Source organism: Rhipicephalus microplus, chromosome X, assembly GCF_043290135.1.
Source record: "Rhipicephalus microplus isolate Deutch F79 chromosome X, USDA_Rmic, whole genome shotgun sequence".
NCBI lineage: Eukaryota > Metazoa > Arthropoda > Arachnida > Ixodida > Ixodidae > Rhipicephalus > Rhipicephalus microplus.
The window spans coordinates 146,068,291-146,085,094 of record NC_134710.1 but is presented as its reverse complement, the minus strand read 5'-3'; the positions used below and the strand labels follow the sequence as shown (position 1 = coordinate 146,085,094).

At 47.2% G+C, this 16,804-nt stretch overlaps 1 long non-coding RNA gene across 1 annotated transcript in view; it reads right to left on the bottom strand.

Moving 5' to 3' along the window:
- The window catches only part of LOC142775813 (uncharacterized), a 234,233-nt gene extending 231,181 nt beyond the window's left edge, over nucleotides 1–3,052 (bottom strand). The window contains exon 1 of the long non-coding RNA XR_012887038.1: nucleotides 2,892–3,052. This is a non-coding gene — a long non-coding RNA (uncharacterized LOC142775813). The remainder of the gene's footprint in view (nucleotides 1–2,891) is intronic.
- Nucleotides 3,053–16,804: the final 13,752 nt, after the last annotated feature.

The window sequence follows — 16,804 nt, the reverse complement described above, 5'->3', positions numbered from 1 at the left end:
GAGCGAAATAGCCGTGAGCGCTTCATGAGTGTGGCATGTAATCATGTTACATGACATACAAGTCATGATTATTTTGCTTGAACGTGTCATTTACCTTCGTTCATTCACGTCATGTAATACTTAATTTGGTATCTGTGAAGCTAGCGAAACAGTCGTGAACGCATCATGAGCGTGGCACCTAGTCGTGTTGTTACATGACATGCATTTCATGATTTGCACGTTTGCATCAGTCACGTACCTTCGTCATTCATTCACGTCCCGTAATACTAAATTTCGTATACGTGAAGCTAGCGAAACGGCTCTGAGCGCATCATGAGTGTGGCATACAGCCATGTTCTGCCATGACACCCATGCCATGACTGTCATGTCTGCACCAGTCATATACCTCAGTCGCCCATGGAGGTCACGTAACCCTAAATTTGGTACATTTGAAGCTAGTGAAACGGCCACGAGCGCATCATAAGCCTGGTATGTTGTCTTATTCTTACATGGCACACATGTTATGATTATCTTATTTGCACCAATCATGTACCTTCGCCATTCATTCACGTCACGTAACATCAAATTTGGTACATAATTAGCTAGCGAAACGACCGCGAGTGCACTATGAGCGCAGTGTGTAGCCATGACTTGCATTACATGCCCGTAATGATATCCACGAAAGGTGATTTGATTGATTTGTGGTGTTTAACGTCCCAAAACCACCTTATGATTATGAGAGACGCCGTAGTGGAGGGCTCCGGAAATTTCGACCACCTGGGGTTGTTTAACGTGCACCCAAATCTGAGCACACGGGCCTACAACATTTCCGCCTCCATCGGAAATGCAGCCGCCGCAGCCGGGATTCGATTCCGCGACCTGCGGGTCAGCAGCCGAGTACCTTAGCCACTAGACCACCACGGTGGGGCTTCCACGAATGGGTCTGTCTCTTGTGTTCACCATGCAGTCATGTCATACCATGCCAGTTTTGCAACTTGTCATGTGAACGAAACCACCGCAAGAGCAGCAAGATCATGAAATGTAAATCATGACATTCATGGCATACATATGTCATGATTTTCATGTTATAACTCATAACCTCTGGTCTTCATACAGTCATGTTATGCCACACCAATTTTGGTATGTATACCAATATAGATACGGCAAGGAGAGCTAAATGTCTTAGGAGGATAGATAGATAGATAGATAGATAGATAGATAGATAGATAGATAGATAGATAGATAGATAGATAGATAGATAGATAGATAGATAGATAGATAGATAGATAGATAGATAGATAAATAGATAGATAAATAGATAGATAGATAGATAGATAGATAGATAGATAGATAGATAGATAGATAGATAGATAGATAGATAGATAGATAGATAGATAGATAGATAGATAGATAGATAGATAGATAGATAGATAGATAGATAGATAGATAGATAGATAGATAGATAGATAGATAGATAGATAGATAGATAGATAGATAGATAGATAGATAGATAGATAGATAGATAGATAGATAGATAGATAGATAGATAGATAGATAGATAGATAGATAGATAGATAGATAGATAGATAGATAGGTTTAATGTCGCCGAAGTTCGCTAAGAAATGCTTCGCATTTAAAGTCTACAAACTGCGGTTTTTTCGCTCACAGCTCGAAAGAAACAGATAAGCGCCAAGTTTCACACACAAAAGTGAGGTTATCCACTTGCGCAAGTGAGATGACCTGCCGCTTTTCACGAAAACATGCGGCCACGAAGTGCCTTCGTTCAAGTTTCGTAACTTCTTTGTCACGGGTAGTTCAGAGGTGCTATGCAGGATGACCCGAGATTATGGGAACACGTCAGCGCCCCTCCCCCCGTCAGCCAGCATTTCAACACTGCAGCGACGTCAGCATAATGTTTACGCTGTCTTTTTGCCAACTGAGCACCACGCCTCCCACAGGCGGGTTAATGCGTGTTTGTTCACTTTCAGAGAAGTTATTTCGTTCCACCTGCAGCATGAAAATTTTCACTCTCGAAGACAACAAGGGCACACACAAAGCCCTCTCATGAAACTTGTTTCCCTTTAATCGAATATTACAGTAAAATTTAAGGTTCTTTTTCTGTTGGAAAACCAACTCTCACCACTCGGCGCCCGAGAGGCACCGCCCGAGGAGGTATAGCAAAGTGGGGAAAAAAAAAAGTATGGCCGCTATGCAAATAGCGGCGATTGACTTGCTGGTCGCTTGAAGATGAAGTAAGAACGGTGGAGAAGTTCGGGTAAAGCTGAGAAAAGCGTTTATATACAGACTGTACAGAATTTGCATAAGAGCGAACATAGAAGTTACGCAAAAGAAAGAAAACGCTTTGTAAATGAAGCGTCCTCTGTAGGGTGACCCTACGAGATTCAGCAGAGCCGATTGTGCCTAACACCTGAATCCTGATTCAGAACGCTTGGTGGAACTCAGGGGCTTCTTCTTACACCTTCGGTGTTCCGCCCTTACACAACTCTTCGGCGAATCGTCGCCTGGTTGTCCTCTGATAGGAAAGTACACTTGGTCGATCAAAACCCGCCACAATGACGCCACCTTCTTGCACAGTGAGGGTTCATGCCCTCTCCCCAAAATACACAACAACCAATATGTAAATAAATCCAAACTAGAAAAAGTCATAGAGGTATGGGCAAGCTCAGCGGCGCACAATTATCTAGGCTTAGAGCTACACGTACTAGGGTTTGCAGCCATAATAGCGGCATCGCTGTGACACTTCAACTTCTTGACGACGGGGCAATAATCCGCCTATTCCATGTGCGCTGTAAGAGGAACCACTCGCTGTCCGCACGTTGTTCTACTTGCGCACTCATTTGAAAGGATTAGCGCGGAAGCAGCTAAAAACATGCCAATGCAACAACACTCACCAAAAGCGCCTACCGGGCGCCCGTTCACCGCGACGTGGGCTACGCTTTCACGTGTCGCAAGCCTGTCCGCTTCCGAGAGCCACCAGAAGTAAGCTGGACCGCGGCAAAAGGTCGACGGCTATCTCACGGTATCGCAACGCACGCCGCCGAGTTGCAGGCGCGTGAACAGTGCACGGCCTGGCCGTAAGCCGAACCGATGCGAGGGGTCACCGCGCTGCGCCTTGTACTGGAAGGAACCCATTCATGCACAGGCCGACAGTGATCAGGGGGTCGTCACAATGACGTTTCTAATCCCACCTCTTCTGTTGCCCACGTTGGGGTTGGTTTCTTTTTCCTGAGTTAACAGGAACCCGAAACACTCGGTAGTCTCAGGCGCTTCGGCCCTTCGCGGGGTTCCATGCGGACACCGCAGTGTCTTTGCAGTCGGGGCTAACCCGGTCGGACACGCTTCAACTGAGTGCCACCAAAGCAATACTGTGAGTTGGAGTTAATGCAGCGAAACGGCTGGCATGCCTCCCCAAGCTTACCGCACAAAGTAAAAAAAATTAAACGAAAAACCGCGCAACCACTTCTCAACGCAGTCCTACAATTACAGACGAAATATATGAACAGGTTACTGCTGCTTCTACGTCTGAAGAGATTTTTGCAGTAATTAATTGATAGAAACAATCTCTCCACAAACAAGTAAATTCTAAGATTTTTCTCGCCATAAATTGATTGATTTATATGTGGGCTTTAACGTCCCAAAACCACCATATGAATATGAGAGACGCCGTTGCGGAGGGCTCCGGAAATTTCGACCACCTGGGGTTCTTTAATGTGTACCCAAATCTGAGCACACGGGCCTACAACATTTCGCCTCCATCAGAAATGCAGCCGCTGCAGCCGGGATTCGATCCCGAGACCTGCGGGTCATCAGCCGATTACCTCAGCCACTAGACCACCATGGCGGGGCCACCGTAAATTGTGCCAGCGGCTCTTGTTCATGGCTCTGAGTGGTACCGTGTGAGCGCGGGGAAATTTATTGCGAGGAATCGTAGCAACGTCATGATATAACCTTAAGTTATTTCTGCGTGCGTGCATAGTCTGCCCGATAAAGCTCATAAATGAATTGCGCCGCTCGCTGGCGAAGTGGTGTAGGCACTTCTCTTCAGCAAGAACAAATATAGTGGGTGAATCCGATCTTCACCGAAAGCATCTGTCAATCAAACTGACTGACACGTGAACTCGGATACAAACTCGTTACATAGAGAGAGTTGAAAATTAAGAGTGGTCACTCAATGCAAGTGCGGCGGCGCTATGCAGTTTCACGCCGGCCATAAGGCAACGCATCGCTCACTGCTTTCAATAAAGCGTGCCTACTAGCTATAATCTGCAGTATACCTTTTTCATTGCAATAGGCGTCTACGTGTCCTTGCGACTGTGATTGTGGCTTTCTTATCCGTCTCTATCGCCTTGCGTGCGCATGGTCGGGCAGAATTTGTCATGGAGTAACATATAAAGTTAAGAGAGGACACTACCATAGGCCCTGCGGCTGGTTTGGGTTCACAGTGCTCCAAACGGTCGTTGAGAGCCTTCGTAGCATCAGAGATTGAAGACCGCAGAAAAGTATGCCTCGAAGGCCATTTTGTAGTGACTAGGAATAATATACCTCTGAGACCACTTTTACGTGCATGCTCATCTCGGAGGCCATACTTCATTATTAATGCCTCGTTTGCTGGCATTGATGAGCTTCGTGTAAGGTGTACCGCTAAAGCAGTAAGCACACGATGCCATTGTGTGTCTATGCATACATTTTATTTAAATATGAGAATCATTGCAGAAGCGAAAACTTTCATTTTCAAGTGATATTCTTCGTAAGCAAGTGCCCACTTTGTTAATGTTTAATAAACGCAGGCACAAAGAGAGGTTCATTGCACTGCGAGCACTAAAATACAGCTGCCATATTATGATTATAAATCACTTACAAGAAATAAACATACAGGCAACTATATAAGAAGACCCACAGAAGAGTGAAACTGCGATAAACGCACACTACTAGGCATACAGTGCACAACGTGACAGGGCAGTAGTTTCCTCGTCACTTGACCCCGGCATGAACAGAAAAAGAGAAAAGAAAAATGTTGGCTACATTTTTTTCCGCCTTTGCACTAATTTTCCTATACACACATTACAACGCTCTTTCGCGAAAAACAGTCCCGAGCAGTCACCACAACAACAAAAAAAACATTTTAGGTGTCATGCAAGCTGTTAACAAAGCACAAGTGTTTACTCAAAGATTACGTCCTGGCCTGCCGCGGTGGTCTAGTGGCTAAAGTACTCGGCTGCTGACCCGCAGGTCGCGGGATCGAATCCCGGCTACGGCGGCTGCATTTCCGACGGAGGCGGAAATGTTGTAGACCCATGTGCTCAGATTTGGGTGCACGTTAAAGAACCCCAGGTGGTCGAAATTTCCGGAGCCCCCCACTACGGCGTCTCTCATAATCATATGGCGCTTTTGAGACGATCAATCAATCAAGATTACGTCCGAGCTGTAGCTAACATACATGTTTATAGATTCACCACTTCTCCTATTGCGCTCGTTAGAGCTTTAAGTAATTTATGATCAACACAGATAACTTTACTGAGCATAGCTGCACTTTTCACAAAATCTCACTCATGCAGTGAATTGGAATACATGTATAGCGGCACTGTATAGCGGTATTGTGGGCGAGCGTCTCGAATGGCCAAATAGCGTCCCAGTTCGTGTGGTCGGGGTTGACGTACATGGAAATCATGTCCGAGAGGGTACGATGAAAGCGTTATGTCAAGCCAATTGTTTGTGGATGGTAAGTAGAAGTCGTCTTGTGAATGGTGTTAGCGGCGCGTAGAACCTCAGCAACAATAGAGGAAAGAAAGACATTGCCGCAGTCGCTGAGCAGTACACGAGAAGCTCCGTGGCGTAAAAAACACAGAATATCCACAAAGTGAATGATGATGAGTGAGGCGAAGCGTCCGTCTGTCCGTCCATTCGTCCGTGTGTCCATCTGTCCGTGCATGCGTTCATGCGTCCGATCGCGTTCGAGAACGCAGACGGTGCGTGGGTACCAACTGCGTATTTTGTCGTACATTTTGTGATAGACGAGATTTTCAGCAGTAGGATCATCGTGGAGTGTCTCAAGAACATCACGTTGTAGACAACCTTTTATAATGGGCAACCGTTTGTTTCCTTCAGTGTGGTAAATGTAGCGATGTAAAACACCACCGTGAAGTATGAATTGTTTAAGTGGTCGACGAAGTCGGGCGTTCGGAGGAGCGGATGTGCCTTCTAAGCGTGCTGTTATAGAGTGGCAGTAAGGGTCAACGCGTTAATGGGACAGAAGGGTAAATGGGCTGTCAGCTCTAAGCCAACTGAGACCCGCGATGGGTAAAACCGTGGTGGGAATCGGCAACAGTGGGCTATTATGGTTGGGTAGAGGGCAGCGAGAGAGAGCATCAGCATCTTGCTGCTTTTACCAGACCTATAGACAACATCCAAATTGTGTTCCTATAAACGAAGCACCCAGCGACCAAGACGTTTCGATAAGTTATTTAGCGACGAAAGCCAGCACAATGCGTAGTGGTTGGTGACGTCTGTGAAATGGCGGCCATGGAGATATGGGCGAAATTTTTGTACTGCCCATACAACAGCAAGGCACTCTTGTTCAGTTATTGTGTGAGTCTTCTCGGCAGCAGTCAAAGCACGACTGGCGTAAGCGATGACACGTTCGCGTGAGGTGTTGTCACGCTGCAGTAAAACGGTCCCGAGACAATGCCCACTAGCGTCAGTGTGAAGAATGGTGGGTGCGCCTGAATCAAAGTGACGCAGTACCGGATCGGATGTCAGGGTTTGCTTCAACGCCAGGAAAGCCTTTTCCCAGTCTTCGGAGCAGATGAACGCCACGTTACTTGCGAGCAGTTGATGTAGTGGAGACACAAGCTTTGCGGAGTCACGTATGAAGCGCCCAAAGTAGGATGCCAGCCGAGAAAACTGCGCAGGTCTTTTTGACGCAACGGACGGAAAAGTCGAGGACAGCGGCAAGCCTTTCAGGATCCGGTTGAATACCGTCTTTGCTGACTAAGTGCCCCAGAACCTTGATCGTCTTGCTTGCGAAAGTGCATTTTTTCGTATTCATCTGTAAACCAGCTTTTGAAATGCAGAATAGGACTTCTTCCAGATGGTGCAGGTGTTGCGAAAAGGCGGATGAAAACACTATGATGTCATCGAGGTAGCATAAGCAGGTTTTCTTCTTCAGCCCACGCAGTACGTTATCGATCATTCGTTCGAAGGTAGCGGGCGTGTTACATAGTCCGAAAGGCATTACATTAAATTCATACAGGCCATCTGGGGTGAAAAAAAGCGGTCTTCTCTGTGTCAGATTAGGACACTGGTATTTGCCAGTAGCCCGATCGCAGATCAAGGCTGGAAAAATACTCTGCGCTATGCAACTAATCCAGTGCGTCATCGATCCGTAGTAGAGGGTAAACATCTTTGCGCGTTATTTTGTTCAGCGCCTAGTAACCAACAAAAAAAACGTACTTTTCTGTTTTTATTTTGCACCAAAACAACTGGGAAAGACCATGGACTTGAGAAAAGACGTGTGATATTCCGTCGAAGCATGCCTGAGACGTTTTACTAAATTTTCTTGCGTTCTGCAAGAGACACGCGGTATGGGTGCCGGTGAATATTTCGGGAGCCGTAAGTGTGAATTCGGTGACTCGCGGAAGTTGTCATACGAAGGACAGCAGAATGAATGTCAAAAAAAAGAGATGTCGGTTCAATAGGTCCAGCAATTCTTGACTATGGGCTGCTGTCAGATCACGGCTTATCGTCATCGACAAAGGAGTGGCAGAGTTGAGTGGCGGCGAGCTTGACTCTAGTAGGTCTTCTTGACTCGGAAGGGACACAATTGCAACGTGATGCGAGTATAGCGCAAGAGACTGTTGATCCACAGGGCAACAATAATGGTTCGGGGGTCTGACTTAAGGCTGTAATGAAAGCATACCCTTGAGAAAAACGGACAACGCCTGTAATGATCAGAATGCCCCGATGTACAATGTGTGGCCGTAAGGTAGTAGAAGCACTTCGCCATCCACAATGTTGATTCAATTCACGCTAATTACTTTTTCTCGGGATGGCCCAAAAAACATAATATGAGGTGATGACGAGGTGAATGCACCCTTCATGTTCAGGTAAAAAAAAAAAGAGTCAGTGACAATGAGATGGATCAGGTGCTGAAGACAAGATATAGAAGCGCATGCTGACGACAGGAAATCCCACTCCAAAATGAGTTTGTGGGTGCACTCACAAGACACTGAAACGACAATGTGAAGACGAATACCGTCTATTAAAACACGAACTGTACACTGAGCGAGTGTATGGGCGAGTAACGGCACTCGTCGTGGCACGGAGAGACGGGCCCGAGTAAGGTGCGTTCATTTTGCGGAGACGGAAACAAAGGTCAAAGCGAATAATCTAAATAGCAGCGCCAGTATCCACTAAAGCTTCGACGCGTTCACCTTTTACTAACACTATTAAAAAGTTCGATGATCTGTCTGGTAGAATTGTTGGCTCCCCAGCGTATGAAGTTTCCCCTCTTAAAACTACATAGGGGAGTTTTCCGAGTGGGCATTCAGGACATTAAAGGCGGGTCGCAGAGACGACACGGAACGGTGATTTGAAAAAGGTGAGTGGTGGCCAGACTCAGGGGAGTTCACAGGCATATCCATACTGTAAGGAGAAGAAGACAACCGCTGAAAGGAAGACCGGTAAGGCGTCTGCTGGTAGTTCATGAGTGGACGGAAGCATCCGCATTTCTCATGAGCGTGATTTTTTCGGAGGAAGGCGAGGAAGAGGAAGTGCGTTCGGGCATAATTCTGCCTTGAACAACTATGGTTTTTTCTTAAACTGTCAGAATTCCTGACTTTCTCTGAACAAGCGGAACGGAAGACGTCACCCCCCGGGATGGGGGACCATCCATCCAACGAGACAGCGGGCCCTAGCCGTTTGCATAAGGATGGATCGAATGTGGGTGACCGCGTTGGCGCATCTGCTCCTTGTGATGATTCTACTGAGAGCTCATCAGTGGAAGAGATGGAATCGAAAGCCGACTACAGGACTTTCCATACCCGTCGGTTGAAAAGGAAGCTTCGCAGGACGTCATCAACGGCGGAGCCACAACCAGCGCTAGACAAAGGCAAGCGATGTTTCACCATCTCGTATGTACCCATGTCTACATCAGACAACCTGAACTCACTAAACAGGCAGTCATTGACTAATTATTTCGAGTGAGTAGCACCTGCTCAAGTTAATGAAATTAGCATACATAGCAGGAAAAACATATTGTCAGTTCATGTGCCAAACAAAAAATGCCGCCATATCCACGAAGTGAATGATGATGAGTGGGCTAAGCTCCGGAGGTAAACCTGGTGAACCATGAATCCTCCGTACATTTTGCCCACTCGATTTTATTGCAACGCTCCCCCTAGCGTACGTCGCCGCACTATATCGAACGATGACACGCGCCATATGTGGCATCATTCCTATTTTATAACACCTCGCATCTTTCATAATCAACTACACGTACTGCCGTCTAGTTTATAACATCTTGCATCTTTTGGATGGACGGACGGACGGACGGACGGACGGACGGACGGACGGATGGATGGATGGATGGATGGATGGATGGATGGATGGATGGATGGATGGATGGATGGATGGATGGATGGACGGACGGACGGACGGATGGACGGATGGACGGATGGATATGGCTGTACCCTTTAGATCGGGCGGTGGCTAGCGTAATACTTAGAACTGAACGAGAGGTGGCTACATACAGGGGACGCACAGCCCACGCCTTAAGGAGCTTCGCTCCTAAAACCATTCTTGACAGACTGAAGGCCATCACGCAGCTCGGAAGTATTTCAGTTCACGCGTTTCTCGCTCACGGGAAAGGAACAATGACTGGCGTGATGAATGACATTGACGCTGACATCACAGACGCTGACCTGCAGAATCTTGAGACGTTGACAGTGAGAATCGTGACCATACGCCGCTTCGGGCAGTCTCGCTGCATCAAACTAGTATTTGATTCTGAGACTCTGCCCCCTAGCGTGAAGGTTGGATACGTGAGACATCCCGTGCGCCCTTACGCGCCACGGCCTTTGCAGTGTCACAAGTGCTGCAAGTTGGGACACGTCAGCGCAGTGTGCAAAAGTGAGACAACTTGGCAGTGGTGCGGCGGGTCTCATAAGGTGGAAAACTGCGATACTGCTCAAACTGCTGAAATGCCCAAACTGCTCTGGTGCACATGAAGCAACGTCGAAGGAGTGCCCGAAGATCAAAGAAGAAATTCGCGTCCTGCGGAAGATGGTCAGAGACAACTCGACACACATAGAGGCTGTCACGTCCATCCGCCGACACAGACGTCGTCCAAAACGTAGGCACCAGCGAAAGCATAGTGGACCTAGGAGTGATGCATCACCGTCAGCAACAGATGAACATACACGTGCGCATTATCAGGCCCCTACATCCATGTTGTACGCACCACGTCCCAGGGATGCAGAAAGTGGACCAACGCCCGCGTTGCACGCCGATGCTTCAGATACTGAGTGGCCTTCGCTACCGACCGGAGCAATAAAAAAGACCACATCATGGGCTGCAACTTCAAAGAGGGCAGAAAATGATAGGCAAGACACTGAGAAGAGCCAAACTATGCTGAAGCATCTACTAAAATATAATCGTGCGATTCTTAACGAGCTACACACCCCAGGAGCGAAAACAGCAGTGCAGATCCTCAACGTGCTGGAACCGGTACTGCTGACCCTTCCATAAACAATATGGTGAACTTCTTCGATGAACGTGTGCGCACCTCTGCTATAATGCAGTGGAACGCACGAGGTTTGCGAAGCCGATTGTCTGACTTTCGACAACGGATGTTTAAACACAAATTTCCGTTGGTTGTAATATGTGAGCCGAATATGATGTCGTCGTTTCGTATTTCCGGATACGTCACTTTGTGGTCACGTGATGACCGAAATGCGAGCAAAGTAATTAGATGCGTACGTCAAGATTGAACGTACGTGAGACATGCCGTGGCTCCTCATGCTTTTAACGACTATATTTGCCTATCTATAAAGCAGAAGCGACGTTCAATATCAATCATTTGTGAATACATTCCTCCTAGAAGCCACGTGGACTGTTCCCATCTCTTGTCTGTGCTCCAAGCTTGCCCTGGACCACATGCATTAGTTGGGGATTTTAATGCACATCATCCCATGTGGGGTTCTGCCTCAATGAACACCCGCGGTAGGGACATGGTCGATTTTGTGCTCAATCAGGGCCTGATGTCTATTAACGATGACTCACTTACTTACCTCCGTGGCGCATCGTACAGCAGCTGTCTAGACGTATGTTTTGTTAGCAGAAGTCTCTTGCCTACCACCTGTTGGTTCGTAGACGTTGAAACACATGGAAGTGACCATCTCCCTACATATATACAGATAAAAGGATTCCGTCGTTCGACTCCCCTGCCTGTGAAAAGCGTAGACTGGCCAGGATTCCAAGCTTCTGTAAATGCTCAGTGCGGGAACATTCAATCTATATCTGAAATAGAAAGCCTAATTGCATCAGCCTTAACAACGCATACGAAACTTGTGAATGTGTCACTACCAAGATCACAACTTGACGCACAATATGAATACCTTCGTGCAATCCGTCGCCGGGCACAGAGAAAATACAGGAGGAGGAAATCACCATCTGACCTATCTACAGCACGCCAAGCACAACGACATGTATTGCGACACCTGGATAAGCTCGATAGGCAACGGTGGAGGGTATTTTGTAGCTCTCTTGATCCCAGAAAACCCCTGTCTCGAATATGGCAAACTGTCCGAAGCCTTCAGACGCCCACTCAACAGTTGTTCCCTTTCCGATCTTTGGCTCTAAAGCAAGGTCGACCTGAAGTAGAGGTTGCAGAAGATTACTGCCACTTACTCGTAGGTATATCTTCCTCATCGATATCACCTTCGTGTTTAGCCTCACCGCCATCCAGTGACGATCGCCTCGACTTACCATTCACAATGCACTAACTCGACGCTGCGATTTCTGCGTCCCGACGGTCGTCCGCACCAGGGCCTGACGGAATTACTTATTCGGCTATATATCACCTCAGCCAGGAAGCAAGGCAGGCTCTCTTGTCGTTCTACAACTTTATGTGGGAAACAGCGACAGTCCCAGAGAGTTGGAAGTGCAGCTGCATAGTGGCCTTACTGAAACCAGGCAAGTGTTCACACGAGTTGTCTTCTTATAGACCCATTCCCCTCGCCAGTTGCATCGGTAAGGTGATGGAACGCATGGTGCTGGCAAGCATAGAATGGCTGCTGGAGAATAATGTCGGCTTACAAGATTTTATAAATGGTTTCCGTAGAGGTCGATCATCTATAGACGGTGTTGTAGATCTAGTTTCTTCTGTTGAAAAGGAAAGACAACGTTGGAGATCGGTAGGGGCCATTTCCTTAGATATAAAGGGCGCGTACGATAGCGTCTACCATGAGGCCATTCTTGACGCACTTGAAGACATCGGCGTAGGTGGCCGACTACACGCATGGATAGGGAGCTATCTCAGAGGACGTACCATTTTTATGTCGACATTCGACGGTGACACGGCCAGGCACCTCGTAAGCCATGGAGTTCCACAAGGCGCCGTCCTGAGTCCCATGCTTTTTAACATAGCACTCATTGGCCTTGAAGCTGAGCTTCCCGACCTTGTCAGAATCAGTGCGTATGTGGACGACATATGCATATGGGCATCTGGAGCAACGCGACCACAACGGCGAGCAAGGCTACAACAAGGCACATCACTAACATCTATGTACTTACGTCGTCAGGGCCAGGAACTTTAATAGCAAAATGTGGTGCATTGGCATTTACGAAGAAATCAATGTCGCGGTACCCAATCTTCGCTCACGGAGCAGTGATTCCCGTGGTCCAGCACCACCGCTATTTAGGGGTCGTCATTGATCGCAACCTGTCCTGGTCAAAGCATGTGACTGTGCTGCGAAACAAACTAATCAGTTTTGTGTATGTTCTTCGTGTTATAGCAGGACTGAGATGGGGCCCTTCATAGAAAAGTCTTCTGCAGTTATACAAGGCATTGCTTGTGGGCTATATAAGGTACAGCTCACCTGTGCTTTACAGCATGCGGGCAACGTGCCTTCGTACTGTAGAGAGCCTTCAGGCACGAACACTGAGAATATGCCTTGGCCTGCCACGGTGCACGTCCACCTCTGGCACTATACAGGAGTCACGCACCTACCCTATACAGGTTTACACGTCCGGTGAGCCTCTTCGAGTGCACCTTCGTCTGCTGACCCGACATGCACAGCACCCGTTGTCTTCGCTACAAGTGGACCGACCAGGCTGTACCTATTCGCGGTGCCTCGATACGCATAGGCACATGATCCCTTCAGACTTTGCATCAGCTGTAATCCCTGCAGTGCCTCCATGGACATTGACTAAACCGCTGGTGTGCCTTCACATACGTGGAATTTCGTATAAGTCGCGTGTTTCTTATATTGCCCTCAAGCAACTCACCTTGGCACATTTAGATGATCGATACAGCGACTCTGTGCACATTTTGTTTTTGAAGTTTATTCAGACAGTCATGGTCTGGGATGAAGGGGCTAAAGGCAGATGCAACTGCCTGACAAAGGCCCCCCTACACCGATGGATCCGTAACTTCATCCGCCTCAGCTGCAGCCTTCGTGATCCCTCAACTCAGTATTTCCCGACAGTACAAATTAGATCATAGGTCATCTTCGACAGCTGCAGAACTTGTTGCTATACAAGAAGCCATAAAATTTGTGAACAACCAAGCACCGCGTAAATGGACGATTCTGTCTGATTCAAAATCAGCGCTTCAAGCTATCCATTCTTGCTCAAGAAGAGGGCAATCTTACGAGTTAGCGTTAGGAATCGTCCAAGAATTTGACCTAACACACAGGAGCGGTCACTTGATTACACTCCAATGGATTCCTAGACACTGCGGCCTGGTTGGCAACGAAACAGCCGATAGCGAAGCAAGAGCGGTAATATGCAACGCTCCTATGTACGTCAAAGTACCGTACTCGCGAAGTGACGTCAATACATTGTTGAGATCACTTATGCGCGAATGCGCTGCCACTTACTGGTCGCTACCAGATCACCGCAACAAGCGCCTGCAGGAAACAGACCCCGGTATGACTTTTCGTCTTCCAGAGAAAATCACCCGAAGCCATGTTAATATACTGCACCGAATTCGCCTGGGCGTCGCCTTCACTCACCACTACACCCACCTAATCGGCCGTGCGGACAGCCCGAATTTTGAACGCTGCCAAGTACGCGAAACGATAGCTCACATATTTTGTGACTGTGCATTATACGTGCCGCAAAGAAAAATGCTAACTGCAACGTTGGCAAGCATTGGACGAACACCATTAAGTGAAAGCCACATATTGTCAGCAATGAACGACCAAACAGTGTCAAAAACTGTTACAAAGGCTGTTCTAGGCTTTATAAAAAGCACTGGACTAGAAACTAGACTGTAGGGTACTATGCTAAGTGGCTACTGTACATACGCACCACCTCTTCTTGTCCCCATCATCACCCTTCATCCCTATTTCCTTCCCCTTTTCCTTATCTTCTGTGTAGAGTAGCAGGCTAGAGCGAACTAGCTCAGGCCGACCTCTCTGCCTTCTAATAAATTCTCACTCTCTCACTCTCTCATGAGCGTAGCCACGTTGATCGTCCTGTTGGTGCCTTCGGCAAAAGCGAGATATGTGGCCCCTATAGCCGCAATAACAACAGATCGGGTGAGGAGGTCGCGGCATGGTATAATACGGCTGCGGATGCATCGGTGGTGACACTGAAGCCACAGGTACAAGGCCGCCTGTTGCAGCCTCTGGGAAAGTGGTGGCTGCTGAGAGCGCGCAACTTCGGCATGCTTTGGTACCTGACGAGGGCTCGAGATAGAACAAAAGTAGATGTGACGCGGAAGCAGTCTCTTGCCTAATGATGTCCCGCAAGTTGGTTGTAGCTGAGGCTAAAGGAGATGATGGAGCACAGGAAGAGCAGTAGTACCCATGAAGCTCCTCATGAACAATGTCGCGGATCAGGGCATGGATGTTGACAGCCGCAGGAAGACGAATGTCCGAGGCATCATATAGCAGAGACGAAGAAACTGAAGTTCGTCTAGTCTTTCGCAAGCGGTGATGATATCTTGAATCGTGGTAGGATTTTGTGACGCAAGGACGTTGAATGCAATGGTTATTTCTTTTGATAATAATGCGTATTAGGTCGTTTTGGGGCATAAATGAGTTTACGTGCTTGCACAATACAAGAGCATCCTCAATGCACTAGCTTTGTGATACACCCGGCAGTTTAGTGCGTCCAGCAAGCTTCTTCGTTGCTGCCTTAGTGCGAACAGTGGTGGTACCGAAAATCTGACGAAGCTGCCGTGCGAACGTGTCCTAGTCGGGATGATCTTGGGGATGTTTCCAAAACCAGGTTTTCGCAACATCACTCAGGTAGAAAGTGATGGTACGTAACTTGTGTGGAGTATCCTACCCTGTCAAGTAGCTGACGAGGTCGTAGGTGTGTAGCCATTCTTCGACGTCGTCACCTTTGAGACCCGAGAACACTGGCGGATGATGCTGGAAGCTGTGGATGGCTAGAGTGGACGGCAGAGGCTGCAGTGGGCCGGTGGTGTCAGACGAACCAGGATAGTCTTGAACTGCCATTGCAGGCGGTAGTAGACGACGACCCGAGTGGAGCTCCAGTGATAACGTGTGAGAGGACTTGGGGATCGAGAAGCGCCGTCCATCACTTATGAGTAAGCGCTTTATTCGAGACGAGCTCGAGCTTGCACACACTGATGATGGTATCTACACATGAAAAATTTATAGAGGGTTTTAAGGTTGCAAGCATTCTACCCCGAGAAACTTCCGGTCACCTCGTTTACCGGCTCCTCAAGTTGAAACCAAAAGTACGTTTCACAGTTTTTTCAAGGGTGAGCAAAGCCTCTGTTTCATTTTTCACATAGAAGTAACGTGCGTCAAGTACAAGGGAATCTTTTCACATTTTTATGTAGCTCAAAACAACAATAATTTGAATATATTCTGTTAAATAAGGGAAGGAAATTGTACAAAATCAGCGGGCTATTTCTATAGCTCTTGTAGTCCACTGATGTTATTCAGGCGCATCGTTCGATAAAACCAGATGTCATCAAGGCCCTTTGTTTGTAAACAGTGAAAGGGTCCGCACAAATGATGATGACAAGTGCAAAGGATAAAGAAGATTAAGTGGCTGCGCTCACAATATCTTCGTCATTACTTTCCTTGTTCCTGTAGAGCTGACCCCCTTTAGCTTCTGCAGACATCGAATTAAGTTCAGAAATTGAAGTAACCGACGACTTTTTAAACAGCTCAGCGTAATAATACAGCCCAATTTTTCAGTGAAACTCAAGTTATCAAAATTTCTAATATATCAGCATATACTACCTTTTGTTCCCCGTCCGCCACGTTGGTACATTGGTTACGGTGCTCGGCTGTTCACCAGAAGGATGCGGGTTAGATCCCGGTGATGGTGTTCGTACTTCCATGAAGGGGGACATCCCAGAGACCTGTATACTCTAGGAGGTCAGTGCACGCTAAAGAACAGCAGTTGATCGAAATTTCGAGAGCCCTCCACTACAGCGTGCCTCATAATCGTATCATTGTTTTGGCACGTGAAACCCGTGATATTATATTATTATTATTATTATTATTATTATTATTATTATTATTATTATTATTATTATTATTATTATTATTATTATTATTATTATTATTATTATTATTATTATTATTATTATTATTAT